The sequence below is a fragment of the Belonocnema kinseyi genome, chromosome 6 (assembly GCF_010883055.1).
Source record: "Belonocnema kinseyi isolate 2016_QV_RU_SX_M_011 chromosome 6, B_treatae_v1, whole genome shotgun sequence".
NCBI classification, from domain to species: domain Eukaryota; kingdom Metazoa; phylum Arthropoda; class Insecta; order Hymenoptera; family Cynipidae; genus Belonocnema; species Belonocnema kinseyi.
In genome coordinates this window covers 125,296,973-125,306,696 of record NC_046662.1, presented here as the reverse complement: position 1 = coordinate 125,306,696, position 9,724 = coordinate 125,296,973, and the positions used below count along the sequence as shown (strand labels likewise).

At 32.5% G+C, this 9,724-nt stretch overlaps 1 protein-coding gene across 8 annotated transcripts in view; it reads right to left on the bottom strand.

Annotated features, from left to right (window-relative positions):
- The window catches only part of LOC117174109, an 829,515-nt gene that overhangs the window by 153,827 nt on the left and 665,964 nt on the right, over nucleotides 1-9,724 (bottom strand). The gene's annotated exons all lie outside the window — the stretch shown is intronic.

Sequence of the window (9,724 nt, the reverse complement as noted above, 5' to 3'; positions counted from 1 at the left end):
AATGTATCGAAGAGAAAAGGTTTGCTTTTTGAAGTGAATACAGTAAAAATTTTTGAGCTTTTTTCTTCGGAAAAATATTTTTCAAAAATGTAGGGTAAAAAACCATTTTTTTCGAAAAAGAAAATCTGGAAAATTTCCAGTGTCTACATAAAAAAAACAAATATTTCCTGTACAATATATTATTGCCATTAAAGTTTTCAGATGTATGAAAATTTGAAAAAAAAAATATTAATTTTTTGAAAAATGCTTATACCCACGTCATATTTGATGAAAATAATTTTTTATGGTTTCTTTAGATAGGGCTTTTAAAGAGCTGTAAAATAGAGTACTTTCAATTTCTTTGCGTTTTTTGAAAAATAGCGAGGGCATGTATACAATATCTACCAATTACCGCGTTAAGAAATTTTACGCAAAAAGAAATTTTACTTACAATCAGGAAATAAGTATTGACCAAAAATTATATGGTAGAATTAATATGTACGAATTCCAAAATACTATGTTATACTTTGATGAAATTTGGAGTTTGGAATTTGGTTGCACATTTATTGGATTCCAATGTAATTTCTTGTAAATTCAACAAACACTGAACTCACAATTAGTATACTGATTCAAACGAGCTCGATGAAGCTCTGACTAAAGACTGATGATGAGAGGTAATATCGAGTATTCGAGTGTTGTTTTGGCGAGCTGATTGTGAGTTCAAGAGTGCGATCGCATCCTCGAAAAAGGTCTTATCTATCCAAAACATGGCAAGGCGACTTACTGATTTGCTAATTTAATCGTTGAGGTTTTTCGCACCGTCCGATCTCGACAACAACAACAAGAAAATGATAACTTTAATATTCTCTTGTCATTTTAAGCTGCTTACTTCTCTTAATTTGTTTTCCAAGCGTTTATACGTTTATTCTTCGTATGAATTTATTCGATACTTAGTTAGTTCTTCTTGCTTTGAATCATTAATTTTTTGTTAACTTTGAAAGTCCCATAGAAAAAGAATAAAATCATAGAGATACGGCAATATCTCCTGTGGAGCTGGTTCACCCCTTATTATAGGTTATTTTTATTAAGGTGAGAACAGTCGATTTCGTATTTGGATATTGTGCATACTGCCAAAATTTTTTTTGTCAAACTCAAAAAACTAGTATTTTCATATTGAAAGGGTGTAATTTTTTTATTGAAAAATAGAGGTTGATACATTAGTGGGGTAAAGAATTCTAATTCAATACCAAGGCTGTGAACTAATATTATTACACGTTTTACGCCACTGAATAGTCCGAGGGTATTTTTAAGTAATGAAAAAATAATACTTGTGATTGAATTTTAGTGATGAATTCATTTGTAAGGGCTGATTTCAGAAAACTTCAAACTACATCAACTTTACTTAACAATTTTAATAGTATCCAAGAGTTTTACACCATGATATAGTAATGGAATAACGAAATAGAACAGTATAAATGTTAGGGGTAGCTCACCCCCTCAAGGGATTTTTTTTTGAAAATTCCGGAACAGATCAACTTTATTTTTGATTATTGTGCATAAAACAATTAATTTTGTCAAGATTCAACAGATTTTGGAATGTGTATAGTGAAAAAAATGGCCATCAAATATAGTTTTTCATTAAGAAAAAACGGGGGTTGCGAGTCTGATGACCAAAAATAATACATAAATATGTGCTTTTCAATAACAAGTGTTACCCTCTTTGTTTCAGTAAAAAATTACGAATTGTATTCGAGAAATTAAAAAAAATGTGTTTTTAGGGGTGAACTTCAAGGGTGGTTTTCACCCCTTAAATGGGCTTATGAGCACGTATAAAAAAAATACGTGTCGAATATTGTTTGATGTTCTACAACGTATCACAATTTCAAGAAAATCGGTGAGGTACACCTCGGGTATCTTCCTTGTTAGTATACTTAACTTTTACTTTACCATTACTTACCATTTTCACTCCTCTAATCTAAGCGACTTCCGTTTCCTTTTTCTTCCACTTTTTTATACCTTTATTTACCCTTTTCACGTGCATTGTTTTATTCTCCCTCATTCCCCCCTCTAGCAACCTCCAACTCTTTCATCCATTCTTCTCCTGATCCATCTTCCCCTAGAATCTTAACCACATTTTCTTGCCAGCTTCCTTTATCTTCCATTCCTCTCCTACATCCTTCCCATACATGCTCCCATGTTTCCTCCTCCCATTCGCATATTCTACACTTTCTGTTCTCTTCTTTTTCCCAGTACATCCCTCCCTTACCTCGTTTCCCAATCTAAATCTTACTATTCTGGTCCACCTGCTCTCTCCCCATCCCTTTTCTAAATACTTTGGCATCCCTTCCTTTTTTATCACCTTATACCATTGATTGTATTTCGATTATTCAATCGCCCTCCCTCTTCTCTCTTGTACCTCCATCAAACACTTTCTCGCTAACTCCCCTCCTTTTCCCTCCCTCAGCTTCGTCTCAAATTTCCATGCCCTCTTTCCCGCTCTGATACTTAACTTATCCCTTTGCGCTTCTTCTCTCACCATATATCCTGGCGTCCTCGAGTCTGTTCCTAGTGTCCACCTTATATACCTTTCTTGTAAACTCTCAATATCTTTCCTTTCTTTCGATCCCCATATCTCTGCTCCATAACCTAATACCGGCCATACCAGCGTATCAAATAACCACATTCTCCTTCTCCCATTTTTTTTAACCTTCTTTTTCCTATTCCCCATACCTGATTCACTACCCCTGCTGCTTTTTTTACCTTTCTCTTATATGAGCTGTATGATCTCCATTCGTTTGCAACATATATCCCAAATATTTGTACTCTTTCACGTCTTCTAACTTTATTCCTTTCCATCTCCCTGTCCATTCTTTCTTCCGTCCCCCCTTTTCTAAACCACATTATCTTTGTCTTTTCTACATTAACATTGAGATTTTTCCCATCTAAGTATTTCTCCAATCCTGTAATTAATCCCGCCAACCCTTCTTCATCCTCTGCCATCAACAATATGTCGTCTGCGTATGCCAGTGTATATATCTTTACCTTCCCTATCCTAACTCCTCCCCAACCCTTTTTCCTCATTTCTTCTTCCAAGTCTGATATTAATAAATTAAATAAAAGTGGGCTCAGAGAACACCCTTGTCTCACAACTCTCACCAACCAGAAACTATCTCCTGCTTGCTCTTCTACCTTTACCCTGCTTCTTGTCTCTCTAAAAATTTCTGATACTCTCTTTATTATTCCCTCTCTTATCCCCCTTTTTATCATAATTTTTTCCATTTCTTCTCGGTTTAATGAGTCAAACGCCGCCTTTAAGTCCACGAACATTGCTATCATTGCCCCTTTTTCCCTTTTAATTTTCTTACCTCCTCTCCCTTGCCTTTTTTTGCTATTGGTATAACTACTCCTTCTTTCCATAACTCTGGCCACCCCTCTCCTCTCCATACTCTATTACACATTATCCATGTCCATTCCTCTAGTTCCTCCCCTCCATATTTCCATAGTTCATTTGGAATCTCATCTATACCAGGTGCTTTTCCATCCTTCATTATTACTAAAACTTTCACTGTTTCTTCCCTTGAAATTTCCTCTTCCTCATCTCTTTCCCTACCATATTTTTCTCCCTTTGTAACTTTTCTCTCTACTCCTCCTAGCAAATCCAAAAAATATTTCTTCAATTCTATCATTTAAATATCTTAGTTTACTCTTTTTCTTCTTTTTCTTCTCTCTATTTACTACCTTCCATGCCTCTTCTTCCGTCCTAGCCTTCTGCGCCTCTTCCTTAAACCTTTTATTCTCTTCTTCTTTCTTTTGATAACACAATTCAGTATACTCTTTCTTTTTTTTCCCCTATATTCTTCCCCATTACTTTTTTCTTTTCTCCACTTTCTTAATTCCTTTCTGATCTCCTTCTTTTTTCTCTTTGCATTCCACATCCCACTCACTTCTATTCCCCCCTTTACTAACTTCATTTTTGTTTAGGCACTCTAATCCTATTTTTATTTCTTCTATCATTTTTCCCATCTCCTTGCTCAAATTTCCCTCTCCCATTTTAATATTTTTTATTTTTTCTCTAAACTGCTCTTTTTCTTCCCTTGACCAATCCCCTTTTCCTACACTTTTTTCATTTGCTCCCCTTTTACTCATATTGCTATTGCTTTTTTGTCCCTCTAATGTCACTATTAAGGGAAAGTGATCCGAATCAATATATTCTCCTACCTCTAGTTGCTTAATCTTCTCTCTTACCTCATCATCCACTATCACATAATCAATTACTGTTCGCCTTTCACTTTCCGAGCGTGTATATTGTTCTTTTTCATCTCCTTCTATATTCTCGTTTAAGATATACTATCCCAACTGCTCCAAGCTCTTCAACAACTTTTTTCTCTCCGCTTTTAGTACCTCATCTTTGGATTTTCTTCCTCTCTCTTCTCCCCAGTCCCTTCCTCCTCTGTCTCCTGTTCTCACATTGAAATCCCCATCTATTATCATCCTAATCTCTTCTTTATTTTCTTCAAACATTTCTTTAATCTCCTCTGTTTTTTCCTGCATATCACCGTTCACATAAATCCCCACTACCTTCCACTTTTCTCCCCCCACCCCATCATAGCCTCTTCTACTATTACTCCTTCTTTTTGTTCATTCATGTCTTTCTTATCTTTCCCTGTTATACATTCATTCCTTACTCCCATCACCATTCCTCCCATTGCTCTGCCCTTTTTATTCTACCTCTTTGCATTTTGCACTTGCCATTTGTAACCTCTTGGTAACCTTCCCCTTACTCTTTCCCATCCCTTTTCATCTAGCCACGTCTCCATCATTATGATTACATCCCATTGCGTCAAATTTCTCATAAACTCCTCATCCTTTTTCTCCAATCCTGCTATATTCCAGTAACAAATCTTCCATTCTTCCCCACTTTCGTTTCTCATCTTTTTTTCTTTCTTACTATTTCTTATTTTCCTATCTTCCGTTCCCTTCTCTTCTAGCATCGCTTCTCGAATTTCCTATAGTCTTTCTTCTTTCATCAACACTTCATTTTCATCGCCGCTACGGTGATCACCCTTACTATTACCGCTTTTCCCTACCAAACTCTGCTTTTCCGGCGGCGATCTAAACCTCTTTTAATATTTCACGTTTGCCCCGAAATCTTCCTTCTCTTCACTGCTTTCCCTCTCCCCTCTCTTCCTTTTGATAAATGCTGCTATTGACCCTACGCTTTTTGCTCTTAATCTTTCCCTTTCTATAGTTTTTTTATACTTCCCCCTTGCCTTCCTATCCTTTATCTCTTCTTTCGGCGTACTGAACACTTCCTGCTCTAACTCTGTTTCTTCCGCGGAGATACTCGCTCCACTAGCCATTAATCAAATTCAAACTTTCCCGCCTTCTATACTTCCCTGCCTCTACCATCGCTGTCTGGTACCTGTCTCGCCTTTCTTTGTCGCTACCTAACCCTGCTACTACCAATTCGTCAACACAGTCTTCCCACCCTGTCACAAATCTTCAAACAAACTTCCACTCAAATCTGTTTCAATCCTCCAAAATATCTACCTTCCCTTCGCAATCACACAATCCCTCAATTAGATCTCTCACCTCCACACCTTTCTATACATTTCCACAATCCACTCACCTCAAATTTCACCACAATATCAGAAAAACTCAGCATCAACAATTCCCACTACTTTACACTTTCATGCCGAAAACGGAAGTCCTAATAATGAGTTCTAAGAGATTATTACAAAAGATTACTAAATTTTTCAAATTATTTCATAAAATTGAGAAAAAGGGTTTAAAAGTTTTTATAGAAACATCGTGCCATAATATATAATTTCAGAACAAATTTGAGTAAATTTAAGAGATATGTAAAAGTTTTGAAACGATTAAAAAACGATGAAAATTTATCATATATTTTAGGACTTTCTAAGAAAATTCAGGATAATGACATAAATTCTTTAGCTTTTCAAAACAATTTTATTCGATTTTTTAATTTGAAAAATGAGGTTTAGGAGAAAATTGAAAAGGATTTTGAAACATCAAATATTTCCTTGAATTTCGAAAACGAGTAGAAGAATTTAAAGTAAAATGTTCCAACTTGGTAACATTGAAAAATAAAAAATAAAATAAACTATAAAATTCTATAAATATAGCGAAGATTAAACGAGAATAAAGAAGGCTTTTAAGCTGCAGAAGATTTTAAAAAATGCAGAATTATGCGAAAGTTTTTAAACAAAAAGAAAGCCAGACTATGGTAAAGTATCACATGCCCTGAATTAAAATAACTTTGAAAGGTCTCAAGTGAAGAAATAAATGTTATTCAAATTCCTAGGAAAATTGGGGATGTTTTGAGGCAGCGTTTTACATTTGAAATAACTTTCCAAAATTTCAAGAAAAATAAAATTTTTTAAGAATTTAAGAAGCATTGTATATATATTTATTTCAAACGGGTTCGAAATTTTCTTATTATTCTGTAAAATCCCGTAAAATATTATTTTTTTAATCTAGATTTTTGGTTGACGAATCTGAAATATTTAAAAATCTTTTATAATTTTCTTCAAATTTGTAAGAAATTTTTGAAGATTTTAAGCTTAAATGTATGTAACTAAAAAAATATCAAAAAAGCATTGTTCTCTTACCTCAAAGTATTGTTTAATATATTTCTATACCGCACTTCATCCTAAAAATCTATTTTTAATTACAAAACATCTATGAAGTTTTTTAAATTAATACAAAAAAATGTTACTTGAAGTTATTTGAAATAACTTTACATAATATATGAACAAGAATATAAGTGTTCAGAAAATTTAAACAAATAAATTGTTATTAGAAAATTGCGTAAATGATAAAAATTAGTATAAAAGTAAACGCGTGCGCGCACACATAATAGTCTAGTATACTGGTAAAAAAGTTTCTACTCAATCGCGACGACGGCGCCACATTCACCGCAACCAAACCAAAACTCTCGCCCTAAATTTTACCTAAACAAGTATAATGTTATTTATCATTTCAATTACTCATTTCACGTACATATTTTTAAGGATAAACTTTAATTTTTTCTTTGAACCCACATCGAATAGACGTTTTTGCCATGATATACCTCTGTGCAAGTGTAATATATATAGGAGATTGACTTTGAACTTTCTAAAAGCTAATACTCATAGGATATATAATGAACGTATAGATAGATATCATAATTTTCTACACGTCAGAGAAATTTAGTAAAATTTTACGATGAAAATTTAAAAAAACTTTTTGCTATATTAGTCAGGCTGAAATATTTTTTTTCTTTATGGAATACGTTTTTAGTTTACTTTATTTTTCGAACGAATAAAAATATTGTTTTTAATGTTTTTATTCTATTTCTTACAGTTAGTGTACGCAGAAACGTTTCTATAAAAATAAAAAATAGTTAACCCATTATTATTTTTAAATTTTTGATAAGATGCTAGAAAATGTGTATAAAATATTATAATCAATAGAAAAAAGTATTATTCTTTTGGTAAAATGTCACTCTTAATAATAGATTTTGCTCTAAACATTTTTTCGAAATATTATGCTGAATTTTTCATGGATCATTATTCGGATTTGTATTGGTATGAGCAGTTATGTTTCTCACATTAGGCAAACTCCATCAACCTAGCATGGAAATTGGTGTTATTAGAACATTTTTTCTAAAATAATCTTTAGTGTAAATTTTGTCAAGGCAGTGGAACAATAATGTTAGAGAAACTAGATTCAATTTTAGGAGTGATGAGAAAAAATTAGTTTTTATATTAAGTTATTCTCTACACCGAAATGTTATTCTACATAGTTTGTCATTAGCTGGCTTCAATGTCATTCAGGCGATACATAACCATTGCGACGTTTACTTAAAAGACGAACAAGAGAAAATTTACTTCGATTTACTTCTTGTTCCCAATCTCAAAACGAAAAGCGAATTTTTAAACCAGCCCCCCCCCCCACACCTATTCGTAAAAGTCATGGTTCCCCAGACACCAACACCTCTTTTTTTACTAGGTGGGTGGGGGGGGGGTCGCTGTTTAGAAAATTCGCTTTTCGTTTTGAGATTAGAAACGGGATATAATAATAATTAATAGTAATTGAGCAAACTGTAGGTTGAAGCTGAAAAAATTATAGAATTCTTTGCGATATAATTGGTCCTATTTTTAAATTACATTCTACAGCTATTTAAATCACTTTATTCACAGATTGGTATAAAATTTTTAGTAACTTGAAAAAGATGAATAAGCCGAATGATTTCAATGTGTCTTTTAATAAATATAAAATAGTCCACAAGTCCAAGTGACAGTATACTAATCCAGTTTTGTACAAAAGAATTATCTCCTTTAACCACGTAAGAACCGAGTTTTTTGTACATGCATATAATGCTTTATGCCGTCATAGTAAATTAATGCAACAATTATGAAATTTTGAAACGCTTTTCGTATTAACTTTATATTCTTTATACGCAGATAAAAAATACAGCTAAATAGGCTTTGGGGTTTGGACAGTTCCTTTCACGTTTTCCTCTCCGTTAAACAGGTTTGCGAGATATTCGATATTCATCCAGGAAACCTGAACGACTAGATAAAATATTCTTAATATTTTTTATTTATATTTTTTTAAAGTTGTACATTTTGATTGTACGCAAAAATAAATTTCAATAGCGGCAAAGGGAATGTAAAGTTTCTATAAATAATTTTTTATCATGGAATTTTTCTCCACGATTCACGTTTTCATTTATAAATAAGAAATCCTACTCGACTAGATACGATATTCCTAATATTTTTTATTTATATTTTTTTTAATTGTACATTTTTTATCAACATTAAAAATAAAAGTTTAATAACGGAAAAAGCATTAAAACAGTAATGTAAAATTTTTAAGAATAATTTTAATTTAGGGCAATTTTTACCATGTTTATATACAGAAAGTCTAGACGAATAGATACGATATTCCTAATATGTTTCACTTATATTTTTTTTATATTGCACATTTTTTATAATAGTGTAATTTTCATTTAGGGAAATTTTCTTCACGTGAAATAGATGTATTATCGATTTATTTATTCGATTCACAATCGACAATTGAGAAATTTGTAAAATTTGCTATGTATTATGAAGAAAATTATTTTTTAACGGTAATAAACCAGATTTTTTATATTTTCGGAATAATTTTTTTGTCTGTAGCAAGTTTAAAAATATATTTCTTCACTCAAATTTTTTCTTGATTGATATATGGAGAGGTCTTCTTATCCAATTCATAATTTATATTCTAATTTTTTATTTTAAACCATTCTGTAAAATGATAAAAAATATATATGCAATATTATCACCAATAAAACGAAATTTAATTTGTTTAGTAATATCCCTCTACTATAAATGATCTTAGTTTAAAAATTTTGTTGGAAACATAATGTTTAGTTTTGTATTGAACATTTTCCTGACTTGTATTTGGGGAAATATTTGCCCTTTTTATTTGAGCTAAAATGTACAAAAGTAATTTTCGTTTGAACATTGTTTATTATTATTATTATTACACCATTAAGCCGTTTCCCTTTCGGGGTAGGCGTGACTCACTCGGCAGTGGAAAGGAGTAGTGTGTGGAAGGGATAGAGATTTTTCAGATGGATCCAGAATTCTCGTGCTATAAGTAAATAACACGTTCGTTCCGCAACACTGCTCCGACCCAGGTTGCTGATCAATCTCTCTAGCAATCACCCCAAGCGAAGAACCTCACGAAGCCGTTA